Source organism: Propithecus coquereli, unplaced genomic scaffold (assembly GCF_000956105.1).
Source record: "Propithecus coquereli isolate 6110/MARCELLA unplaced genomic scaffold, Pcoq_1.0 Scaffold11, whole genome shotgun sequence".
Lineage (NCBI taxonomy): Eukaryota > Metazoa > Chordata > Mammalia > Primates > Indriidae > Propithecus > Propithecus coquereli.
In genome coordinates, this window is record NW_012134969.1 from 5,851,061 (window position 1) to 5,864,612 (window position 13,552).

A 13,552-nucleotide genomic window follows, 5' to 3' on the forward strand; every position below is an offset into this window, starting at 1 on the left:
TTAAATAATCCTAAATTTTCTAAATGTCTTTTGGGAAACTAAACAATCAATTACTCTAATTCTCTAATCTGTGTTTCCGGTTCAAACTCTCCTTCCCTGTCTTTCTGGGTAACCTTTAGCTATTTAACCCCGAAAATGCAATGTGTTAATGATTGAGCAAACATTGAAAAACTGGCATCCTAATGGAAATACTGTTTCTGCACACTGCTCACAGGTTTGGAATAACCAATTTCTCAATAGCAATTGCTTGATTTCCAGAAAGAGTTATGGATCAGGAAGAAGGGCTGGGGAAGAACTTGTATTTGTTGCAAATACAATTGGCTAATGTTAGGGTGGAGAGGCCAGTAGTTGCTCACAGTGCTGGTGGAGAAAGGTTTCTCACTCAGAGATTAAGATATAAAAATAAAAACGTTTATTTTATCTTCTCAGAAGGATAGAGAGAATGAGAAAGAGAAAGAAAGAGGGAGAAGGAGAAAGAGAGAGGGGAAGGTGGGCAAAGAGGGCAAGAGAGGTATGACATCCCAAAGAAAGAGAAGGGGATGCCAGCCACGAGGCCAAGTGGCTCGCTGATTTTAAGGAGGATGAAGAGAGAAAAACAATAGCGATGGCTGTCAGTTGATAACAAAAGTGGTAGCAGGTAGATAACAAAAACTGCAAGCATGTCAAAGTCCGAGAGTTGGTTTCCTGCCTTCCTTGGAGAAGGAATTATCACAGGAGATGTGACTCTGTCCTCAAAATCTGTAAAAGCAGATTCTCAAAAAACAATTTTGAAAAAGAGAGATTTACATCTCTTTTCCGTTCATTCAGCTTTTTCAGAAGCTGTGCAAAATAGAACTGCTGCAGGGTATCTGTTAGATAACTCATAGGATTGATCTTTAATTGTTACTGGGGAAATTGTAGGAATTGGTATTTTTCCTTTGTGGGATTAGGTATTTTCCTGTTGTTTTTGCAAGGCTGCCCCTTTCAGCTACCTTCTGTCTTAGAATCCTTTGGAACAGTATTGAGATGGGTTATCAGCTAGAAGATCATATTCTTTGGGACTTGCTAACCAGAAATTCAAATGGAAGACGGTGTCCTTGATGCTCTAAAACAAAGATGTCAAAGCAGCTTCATGTCCCTCCACAGTGCCTACTCTGTGATTAGGAAATGACCCCAGGAAGATGCAAGGCCTGGCAGGGCCTTGGCTGACCTATGCCCTAAAGAGGAAGAAACCACCAGCAGCTTTTATCTGATGCAGTTCAGAGTTTAAAATATCATCCCCTGTCAGTGCTGAAAAGGGACAATTTGATCTTATGAACAAACAGTAAAAGTAATTTTGCATTAAAAAAAAAAACCGTTCGTTTCTTACAGTTTCCACAATTATCTTGAGATGCTAAATGTTGTTAGGATACTTTTACTTTGCTTCTGAGATACGTGATAAGTAAAAATCTTTTTATGATGTTGGGCATTTATGCTCATTTTATTTTTTTGTTAATAATTCTTCTTATTTGATTATTAATATTTAAAAAAAGAAGAGAAAACGAGTTTCTCTTTGTCCAGGGTCTGGTTCAAGATATTTGCCTTTTAAATGTTTTCCTAAAGAACAGAGAATGAGGTTGCTATTTGTTGAGCCTGGAACGACAGAATTCGCTATTTGTGTATTTAACTCATTGGTACTACTGTCTTTCTTGCTAGTCATTGTTCTTCCCAGCCACTTTCTCAGTCTGCAAAAGTTTCACCAACATAGACCTCTCACTTGTAGGCATCAGGTTACGATTACATGTATGTTTCATCTATCTCTTATCCAACATTTGGGATAAAATGAAGGTTATGCAGTAACCAGTTCATATCTTGAACTATCAGCAAAGATTGACTAGGTCAAGCCAGACACACACACCGTGTCTAAGGCCAAGACACAAATCAAGGTAGCGAAGATCCCAGTTCAGAGCCCAGCAGGCCACAGGCTGGAGGGATGACGTGAGTGATCAGTAACACTACGAGGAGCGCTGTGCTGCTGGGTCAGGGATGCTTTCTCGCCCTCCTTTTGGATTTTCTATCCTGAGTGGCTGTATTTGGGGCCTGCCTCCGGTGAGCAGCCTTGGTGGAAGTGGAGGGACTACAGGTGTCCCTGCCACTGACTGGAGTAGCAGCATAGCTGCTAGGAATCGTGGAAGTTGTTGCCTTCATAACCTGTATTTTCTTATGATTAGAAATAAAACTAAACAATTTAAGTAATTCTGTTTAACAGAAGTCAAGGAAGAAAAACAGGTGGCTATAAAATGTTATGGACCATCCATGGACCATAATAAGTCACCTAAATATGACAGAATGCTAGGAATTGAGAACCCTCTCTGTTCAAGGAAGTAACAAAAGCAAGTAAGTCCTCCAAAAAATTTTTGACAGACCCAAATATATTTCAAGTAACAAAGATAAGACGCATGCCCTTTTTGAGTCACAAAATGAACATTAAACAAAGAACTGATTCTATGCTTGCTGTACAGCATGGTTAAAGGAAGAATGGGGGAGGAGGAATGCATTGAATGAGTGTAGTAGTTGGAAGGTAACTTTCCTGATTGGGAGGAAATTATCAGGGGTGAGAAGCCTAGGAGGAAGGAGACATATTTTGACCAGGTCTCATTCTTCTCCCCCGATGGTCTGGCCTTGAAAAGGGCCTATCACAGAATAGGAAAAAAAAAATAGTTTGAAGCTTCCCAAGAGACTGGTAAACAACTGTTTTTCAGAAAAGGATGAACTATTCCTGAGATTGAGCAGGTGAACAAAATGAAACCTTAAAAAGCTTCCTAGAATAGGAAGCAGGGGATTTCATCCCCAGCTACTGGAGGTGTCATAGACAGGATCAAGATCTGGGACTTGTTTGTGAACAGAAAGCTCAGGTGATGAGTCAACAGTGCTTGGGGAGGAGAAAAGAAAGCAGACTAGGTCTTCTTGCAGTAAGTAATGACTGACCACTGTTGAGATGTGATAGATTACATTATAGTTAAGAATATTCCTTCAAATTTTATTATGTTGTGCCTTATATATATGAAATAGTTTAATATGAAAATGAAATTGCTGTCTGGTAACTTTTTTTTTATATTTTAAAAAGCATAGTCAACTGTCTTCCTGCTAATTAAGGAAAGCCTATCTGCAGACTCTCTGTACTTGTAGCAGATACCTGTGTTTATATGGTGGAAGATGCTATAATTTCAGTATAGTGCACTTTCAAGAAATAATCAGCCTCTATGAAACTGGCTTTGAATATCTACACCTATTAAGTGATGGCAACTATTAAACCCTAGGAATAAGAAATACCCAGTCACATCATCAGAAAAGATTAAAAGTTTTGGAGCAAGAGAGATATGGGCTCAAATCCCAGTTGCAGAGAAACCCGCTATGTTGCCTGTAACCTGTATTAACTAGAATTCCTAATAAGCTATATTGTTGTAGGAATTAGATATGATATATGCAACATGCTAACACAGAGCTTTAGGGCCTCGATAAACACTCTTTAATGTTATTATGGGATACCGTGAAACTATTCGTAGTTTTAGAAATATAGACACTAGACATATGGAGTATCTTAAACCTAGTTGTTTTAAGTCCCATTGCTCATCTAAATATAAAGTCATAACATTGCATTCTTGAAGATGGTTTTCAGAAATATTAAGAACTACAAAATTTCTACTGAAACTAGAAATATATTTGGTCTCACATAGAGTGACCAGCTGTTCAGGTTTGCCTTAGACTGAGGGAGTTCCTGGGACGTGGGACTTTGTGCTGTAAACCTGGGAAAGTCCCAGGCAAACCCAGATGAAGTAGTCACGCTAGCCGCACCTCACAGCTATCTGGACTTGCACTACAACTGGAGTTCCCAAGGCGCGGTCCTCAGAACAGCCACATGAGCTTTACCTAGAAACCTGTCAGAAATCCAAATCCCTGGATCTCACCCCAGACCTGTTGAGTCAGAAACTCTGGGGGTGGGGCCCAGAAGTTTGTGTCTTAATAAATTCTCCAGGTGATTATGGTGCATGCAGCATGCTAAAGTTTGAGAAATGCTGGTCTATACTATGTCACTTATGCCAGACTAAGACATTTTACAGTGGAGAATAGAAAAAAGCAATGTATTAGGCTGTTTCAACTTCTTTAAGACACGTAAGTCAGTATGTTCATAGCTAATAGCCCCCACCATTAAAATTTCCCAAATTCTCTATCATTTTATTACTGAGCTCTGATAGGGAGGAATGAGAAATGAGAAAGACAAGAAACTACAGCCAACATGACAGATTAGCTCAGGAAGGAGGCTGCATCTTGTTCAAGTTTCCAAGGAAGGACAGTGGAGTTACGCAAACTAAAATGCCAGTGATAGTCGAATAGCTTCCCTACCTTTGCAAAATGTCACACGCTTGGTATCCGGGACTGGGACTCAGGCAGGAAGTTTGTGGATAGGGCCAGATCCTACCTTTGGAAGGAAACACCCAGGAGACTCCCACTGTAGTCCCTCCAACAAATCACATAAGTCAGTTCCGCAGGAAGGCTCTGGTTTCTTTTGCAAAGCAAACCAGGAGAATTTTCATAATACCTTATCACTATGTAAGACTTTACATATTTGAATTTCTAGGACACTAGAGTATGCAACAATTCACTTTTTATCTTAATATTGACATCTTCTCATATACCTGTCAGCACCTGATAGAGCTTTCTCAGTGAAGGGCTATGTGTTTTTTGGGGGGTGGGGGAGGGAAGGGCAAAAGGAAACTGCCAAGTATAACAATATAATGATGAGGTTAAACGATGGAGGAATAGGTGGGAGGTAAGTTACATTCCAGTCGTTACCACCATTCTAGTAGGAGCTGGGGGAATGTCAGCAAATGACCAGGGTCATTTGACCTGATCATTTCTCATCAATTGTGATGAAAATGTGACCCAAGTACATGTTATCATTATATTTGCCACAGATTCCAATCTTTCCTCCAACATGAGGCCTGACCATGACCTTCTTTCCTAAAAAGCATGATCTCTCTTTGCCCAGGGTCAGAGAGAACAGTTTCCTCAATTAACACCTTTCTTCTTCATCTCACCACAAGGTCGTAGGAGTCAAGTCCTTTTCTTGTTAAACCTAAGAAACATAAATGCCAGAGTTGCTGCTGTGGTGTGCTAACTTTTCTCACAGTTCCACACCCTGTCTTTTCTGTCTTACAATTGAAATGTTGAATAAGCCATTGAAATGTCTTTATACTGTTGAAATCTTGAACTTAAAGTAAAAGAAATATGACCTCAATGATCTTACACTTACTTATGTTTCATAGGCCGTTCTGTCTGATTGTGGCAACCAAAGCCATGCTCCAGGCAGGCAATAGTTAATGGCATTACTGCTCCAGCAAGTTGGTTCTATTAATACTCTCAAAGGCAGTCACTGAACAGATGGTGGGTAACCTTCATACAGTCTCATATGATTTTCCATTAATTACCAAAGAAACATTGATGTTGAAGCTTCTTCACAATGCAATAAGTTAAATCACTCTTCAAACACTACATACTGAAGATAACCACAGCTTCTTGCTCTCTAAAAAAAAAACAGAAATGGCATCTTCACTTTGTTTCAAATACCCAACCCTAGTGGCAGTCCAAAAGTTATGGCAGACATAACTTATCCCTTATGCCACTATAAGGAAGATGAGTAAATATTGTGTTAGCAAACTTTAAAACTAAGAATGTGACTACTGAGGGGTGGAATTTGAAGCTTCATGCTCACTTCCTGTTTCTGTCCTAGTCTACCTTTTCTGACCTCTAAGCCAGTGGGAGAGAGGAAAGAACCAGAGTTTTCTGACTCTTCCTAAAGAATAGTGTTGAGTTTGGGAAACAAAGATGGATTCCTGAGAGGGTGGCTGAGGATGGAGTGAAGGCACAGAAAAAACCAGCTGGCATGTCCCTCTCCTAACTAGCAGACTCATCTCCCTCACTGGCTCACAGTGCATGGTTCCTGAGAATTCAAGGAAACACCTGGAGTTTTTTCTTTTATTTCTCTTTTTCTTGATCTGGGGCCAATGCAGGAATAAATCTAAAGTTGAATGAAAGAGAGTTCAATGCTGAGCAAGTCCATGCTGGAGATGGGTAGTATCACCATAGTCCCCAAGAGAAGGGGCCAAAATGCCCTGGGTAATGCTCATCTGGGACTGTCATTGTTCCCGATCATTGTTAGCATTACCGAGCTCAAGCTTTGAGCCAGGAACCAAGCAGAACTCTCCATGGATCTGTCTTACTCAGTCTTTGTCTCCATTAAGCTCCCTTTGACACCTTGTCACAAGCTGAGGGAGAGCCTTTGTAAACTCTCTTCAAGGAGCGCTGTCAATTCTGTTCAAGGGGCATGTCTTCTGTCTTGGCCCAGAAAATTGCTTAAGCACAGAGCCTAACGGTATGGCTGCTGTGATCTGCTCACTGGAGATGACCGCTTACTGACTTCAATGTCACACACCTGTTTATCACTTTTCCTTCCAAAAGGAGAGCCAAGCTGAACATTAGTGAGAAATGTTCTGCTCTCATTTGCCAGCTGTTTGTTTGTTTTTGCTATCTTTCCACATGAGAAGAGATTTAATCAGGACCCACTGGGCAAGCAACATTGGCCTCTAAAGGCTGAGCTTTTAGCTCTTTCGTCAGAACAAATGTGAGAGAATTGAATAATGACATTTGGAAGATACTGAGTTGCTTCAAATCTAAAGATATTTTTGTGTCTTTCTCACCTTCTTTAAATAATATGGTACACTGAATTGAAGCCAAAATAACAACTTTGAATTCTAAAAAGTTTTAACACAGTTTATATGTTCAAATTCCTATTTTGTAGCTCCTTCTCAAGGGCTCAATTACTACAACCCAGTCATGCAATTAAAAAGATCCTATGCTGCTGAAAACAATTTTATCAGATGTATTTTTTCCAATGGGATAAATCTGCTCAAAGATTTAAGCCATGAAGACCAAATCTATAGAATATACCAACTCTAAGACTTCTTATTTACACAAATTTAGTTTTATTGTCAATACCTCTGGGATTTTATAAAAATAAAGTTAAATATTTGCAATAAAGAATTACAAAATGGGAACGATATTTATATTTCTTCAATAAAAATATTTCATAAAAGTTGGATCATGACTAACAGAGAAAAAGAGGGAAAGAAACAAAAAATTGTCAAATGCTCACTAGGTACAAAGAGGCTTATACACTTTCTCTCATTTCACTGTTAGAACAGTCCTGTGAAGTGAATATTATTATGTCCACTTTGACGTTGAGGAAACTGAAACGTAGAGATTTTGAGTAACTGAACCGAAGTTATACAGCTAGTAAGTGAAGAAACTGGGATTCCAATCCAGATCTGTGTGCTTTCAAAATTCACTCTCATTCTTTTCGAGTATGAGGGGGGCTAATTATTACAAAAATGCCCCTTGCTTTGAACCCAATTGAGAAATAAGACAGAGTGATGGAGATCAAGGCATCGGTTTTCTTACTTATAAAAACGACTAGAAAAATGTGGCTTTCGATGTGTGGCCCAACGGGCTTGCTATAGTTCACAGAGAATTAGGAATCCTTGCCCTCCTGGTTCCTGGCTTAGCGGGCTCCCTACAGGGCCACGCGCCACCCCCAGACAGAGACTGCTCTGGAAAGTTTAAGACAGGAGTGAAGAGAAGATGAGCGCATGGTGGGCCGGCTGGCGGAAGGAGAAATCAAGGCTCGGTGCCAAGCGCAGGCTGCTACAGCCTCAGCTCCTTGACTCCCGCTGCTAGGAGGAGTAAGTGACTGGGCAAGGGAGAGGTGGGGGCATGCCTCCCATTCTTTCCGTCCTAGGGAGAGGTAGAAATGGAAGGAGAAATGGAGAAATGGAAAAATATTATTGCTTCTCCAAGCAATTCACCTCACCACACTGTCCAGGGGCTGAAGCCCACTTGCTGCTGCTAAGTTGGGCCAGGAAAGAACATTCTGGTACTTCTCTGCTGGAGGCATGGCAGTGTGGCTCGGTAAGGCTTGGGGGTTTTGAATTGCAGACCTGGGTTTGAGTGCTGGATCTACTAGCTGTAGAGCCTTGAGCAAGTTTCTTAATTTCTCCAAACTTCATTTTTCTCAGTCTAAGATCAAAATCAGGAGCAGTCGTGAGGGCAGTGAATGGCACATGGTACATGTGTTTGGTATCTTAGCAATTATCCTGGACATACTTTCTTCTAGGTAAAAGAATGAATTATTGCAGGGCCTAGAAGCTCTGAGAAGTCAGTGGCTACTGCATTTCACCCACAGGAGACAAAAAGAAATGAGATGAAGAGTTTAGACTGGGGAAGGGAAAGGAAAGGTGAGCCTGTTTGCCAAACAACCTGCTGGGGACTGAATTGTGTCCCCACCAAATTCATATGCTGAAATCCTACCACCCCCCATACCTCAGAATGTGACTATACTTGGAGATGGGGTCTTTGAAGAGGTAATTACGTTGAAATTAGGTCATTAGGCCCTAATCCAGTGTGACTGGTGTTCTTATAAGAAGAGGGGGAGACACCAGGGAGGTGCACACAGAGAAACCGCCGTGCGAGGACACAGCGAGAAGCCAGGCATCTGCAGCCCGGGAGAGAGGTCTTAGAAGAAGCCAAGCTTGCTTGCACCTCGATCTTGGACTTCCAGCCTCTAGAATTGTGAAAAAAAACCAAATTCTGTTGTTTAAGCCACCCAGTCTGTGGTATTTTGTTATGGTGGCCCAGGCAGACTAATACACAACCCAGAAAGAATGCTCCTTCCCCTTTCTCCTTCTTCCACATTATAGTTGTTTCCTTCTTTTCTTTTTCTTGTCTCTTTTCCTTTCCTTTCTTTTTTAAAAATTTTATTTAATTTTTTTGGCCTTCCTGTGCCTGCCTTTGCCTTTCCATGAAGGTGAATTCCACCCTCGACTAATCTCATCATTCATCTCATCCAGTTCAACAAAGCAAATGGCCTCAGTTGTTTCTTTCATGATTTAATTATTGTAGGATCAGAATGTGCCTTGTTTCTCTGGGAAAAACAAAACGTAAAAAATTCATAAATTGGGCTTGGGCCAGTTTCCTTGGTTTTAGGAGAGGGAAAGGAGAGGACTCACAGGGTTTGAGGCTGGGAAGCACCATGTGGTTGGGTCTGGTGGACAGTCTAGGCTTTATGTCTTGGTTTGAATCCAGACTAGAAAAGTATTACTTTCTAAAGGCCTTGAGGGTTTGGGTCTGGAAAAGATATTAATTTTGAAAGATATATTAAGGTATATTAATTGAAAGAGACATTAATTTTGAAAGAATTTGTGATTTTGTAGAACTAGAGGAAAGTTTCCACCATTGCCTTTTTTGTCCTAAGGTAGAGCATTGTTGTTCCATCTGGGTCTTGGCCCAGTCCACACTGTGGGTAAGAGTAACCATTTATAACATCTCCCTGGCCAGCACTAAAGCCCTGTAGAAAAAGAGCTCAACGCAGCCCCTGCAGCCAGAGCCACACTATCATGGCAGGAGTACAGCTCCTCACCAAGGTCTGCTGCTCTGTGAAATCCATGCCTTCTGGAAAGCTGTTTGTAAACAGATACTAAGCATGACTATTAAAAAATAATTTCTCTTTGACCCAAATAGTAAAATAGTGTATCAAATTCATTATTATATAAGCACACATGACCAAATACAGCCAGAGTGGAGTCTTGGCTCAAGTGCTGAACTTGGATTTCCCCCAGTGAACACCTTCCCCATAATTCATACTGAAAATCTTTCCATTTACTGTGGTTGAACTATTTGCAGAATTCTCAGGCTGGGCTCAGTGGCCCTCTATTTTTCTGTGTGCTGATATAGCTGAGAAGATTCCCATGTTACTGAGGGTCTTCCCTCCCATTTGCTGGAGTCTGTTCTTTGATTTGCGGCTCTAACCCCACAGCCCAAGGATCACATCCAGCTTGGATTCTTCTCACTGTCTTAGCAGCTGCAGTTTGCTTGAGATGAGCTGCTCCCATCTCTAGTCACTGCACTAGTCCCCTGCCATTCTTCTTGCCCACTACCCACAGGTTAGCTGTTTAAAGTCCCATACCCCAGAGTCCTAATTGTGAGGACCGTCTTGACCATGCTTGCTTCTCTTCAGTAATGTCATTCAGGAGTTCCTCAGTTTATTAGTTTTCCAGGATTGCTGAAACAAATTACCCAGAACTGGGTGGCTTAAAACAATACAAATTTCTCCTTGAGAAGACAAATAAATATTTTGAGAAGTTTTAGAAGCAAGAAGTCCAAAATAAAGGTGTTGGCAGGGCCGTGCTCTTTCTGAAGGCTCTAGAGAAGAACCCTTCCTTGCCTCTTCCTAGTTTCTGCAGGCTCCCGGCATTCCTTGGCTGGCAGCTGCATCACTCCAACCCCTGCCTCTGTCATCACGTGGCTTCCTTCCTGTGTGTCTGTGTCTGTCTTTCCTCTCATAAGATCACCAGTCATTGGATTTAGGGCCCGCTCTTATCCCCTATGACCTCATTTTAACCTAACTAATTACATCTATGAAGACCCCATTTTCAAATAAGGTCACATTCCAAGGTTCAAGGTGGACAGAAACTGGGGGTGGAGCCCCATTCAAGCCAGTGTACTCAGGGACTTGCTGACTCCTCTCTCTCTGCCCGAACCCACTACACAGGAAACAACGAACTACTAAAAAACAACAAACTACTGTTTGTCCTAGATTCCAAACTGGCTCAGAAGGACCCTGGGAGCCACATGAATATGAAGTATTGCTTCTCACTGTGGAAATTACAGCAGAGCATCCACTGGGCTCCTTGCTTGAAAGGTACTTCTTCTGAAACAGGTACTAGACTTAACTAGCTTTGAAGAGTGGAACATATTTTATAATGCCTGATATACTGTTCATTATGCTTTAAAGCAATAGAAAAAAAATACCCTGAGAATGTTGAAAGTAAGACATGAAGTTGGTATGGCAGTCAAAGAAGAACACAACAGATTAAAAGATGATGGAAATAGCTTTTTTAAAATTGCCTTTACAAAAAAGATAATGAATTATAAATTGTGCTTGCCAGAATACAGCTCTCATAGTCCATCATGTACCTGATATTTTTTTCCAAGTTGAAAATGAATCAGGGGATTGAAGTCACTTGAAAGAAAGATTTAAAAAAAAAAAATTCTTACGTCTAAATTGTAGCAGTTCCACCCACCCTTATATACAATGCCAAATGAAATTCTGGCAAGCTGCTCAATATATGTTTAAAGTCAGAATTTGGATTTTGTGCTATGATATATAGCTGAGTTACACTGAAGAGAAAGCAACGACACTTTGTTTATTATCCTCCCTTAGCCAAACCGGATTTATAGCTCAGAGCAGAAATCACGGTAACTAAAGAGCAGACTAGGAGCTTGGGTTGATGAAAATCACTTCTATTTAAGTGACCCCTAAGAAGCTTGCTGGATATAATTGTTATAATACCCTTCGAAAGATCACTTTACCAAATGTTTTCATCTGAAAAGAAGTAAGCCAGACTGGAAATGATCTGGAAAACCCTCCTTTTTCTATACTGCCTTTTCCCATGAGAGCAGGAGAGCTCAGGATGTGGTGGGCAGTGAACAGATCCTGTCCCTCTCTGAATCTAGAGATTTGCAAAGAGGTAGAAGAGGCAGATATTGCTTAACAGGCAGAGGGCATGGAAAATTGGAAGACTATTTTGAAATTATGCAGGCTTTTGGACTATTTGAGCTTGTCTAGCAGGCAGTGTGAATGCCTTAAACAACATTCATCGGGAAGCACCATAGGAGATTAGTTACCAGCATGGACTTGAGAACCAGACAGAAGTGTGAACAAGTCTCTCCTTTGTGTCCATGAGTAAAGAAGTTAATTTCTTTATATTTCATCATGTCCAAATCAGGGCTTATCACGACATCTATTAGGTAAAGCTGTTATAAATCTAAAATAAGGTAACACATGCAAAATGGATGGCAAATACTAAGTTTTTAGTGAAAGTTAGGAATTACTAGAAACCTTTTCTGATTTGTTTTATTTTTACTTTGGAATATGCAGAGACTTATCTCTAAAGACTTAGTTAACTCAAAGACAAAAGGTAAAAATCTACCTTTTCAGTGGAATTTGTACTACACAATGTTTAGGTGCAATGCTCAGAAGTTTGTATCTCTGGCTTTGAAGTCTCCTCAACTATTGTGTAATGGGCAGAGTGATGAATCCAGAGCCACTAGATCTGGATTAGAGTCTGGATGTTGCCACTGGCAAATCAGCCCAATTCCTCACCTGTGGATGGAGACCTACAGAATCATAGATCTGTAGCTGTAGCTAATATGACAGGTAAGCCCACAGAGAGAACAGGCGAGAGGCCACGGAACTGAAACAGGGACAGAAGGTCAGTGGAGCCGGGATAGAGGTGGATGGTAAAGTTTAAGAGAAAAGGGAGAAGGATGGAAGAGAAGGAGAACCAGGTGGTCAGAAGGGAAAGGGATGAGGCAGACAAATGAGGAAAATAGAGGGAAAGGGAGGAAGGAGAGTGGGAAGAAAGAAGAAAACAGAAGGTACAATGAGCATCTCTGCTCTGCTTGATTATGTAAGGAATGGGCAGTAGCTGGATCCTTGTAACCTGAGTGAGAGTCCAGGGCTGTGGCTGACAGTGGCTGACTGGCCTGTGTGAGTAAAGCCTATGATGTCAGCATTGCTATATTTTCCCTTTCCAGGAATTAGGATTTAAAAATACCAACTTTTTCTTAAGGGGTCAGTGTGGGAGCAGACTTAAAACAGAACTGCTTGGAACATTCTTAGAAAAGTAAATAGAAAACAGAGGAAATTATCATATAAATAATGCAGAAATTTTTTTCCTGAAGTGAAGGACATGAGAATTCAGATAAAAGGGCCCTTCCAGTGCACAGCAGCACAGTAAAATGAAAAGACAACAAAGCTCCCAACATCCTGAAATTTTGTGACATTCACGAACAATAAAACATGTTACAAGGTTCCAGAGAGAAAACACAGGTCACACACTACAGGTTAGTAATTAGAATGGCATCTTCTCAAAGGTAACACAAAGCTTGAAGATACTAGAACATTGTCTTCTCTTCTGCAAGAAAGTGATTTGCAACCTAGATTTTTATACCCAACTAAACTCTCAATTAACAATGAGGCATTTTCAGATGTAGTCAGTCTCAAAAATTTACTTTCCATTCACACTGTTTCCTAGGAAGAAACAAGATAATGTGCTCTACCTAAATTAAGAAAAAACAAACAAGAAAGAGAGATTCAGGAAACGGGCTCTATCACAGGAGAGAAGCAAAGGGAATTACCAGTCCGTTGGTCAGGATAAATCCTTAAGAGTCCATAGAAATAGTAATGATTATGGCAGAAAGACAAAGGATTGCAAGGACATTGTGAGAAGAAGAAATTAAAACTGATATGACCTGATGTATTCGACCACGTTGAGAGGATTTTTGTAGTTCTGGTGGAGATTTGGAAGAGGACTTAATAAAAAATAAATAAAAAATGACATATATACAAACATAAAAATGGTATGAGAAAAAGTTATCTAAGCAAGAAATGTCATCATAGTAGATTGCATGGCTCACC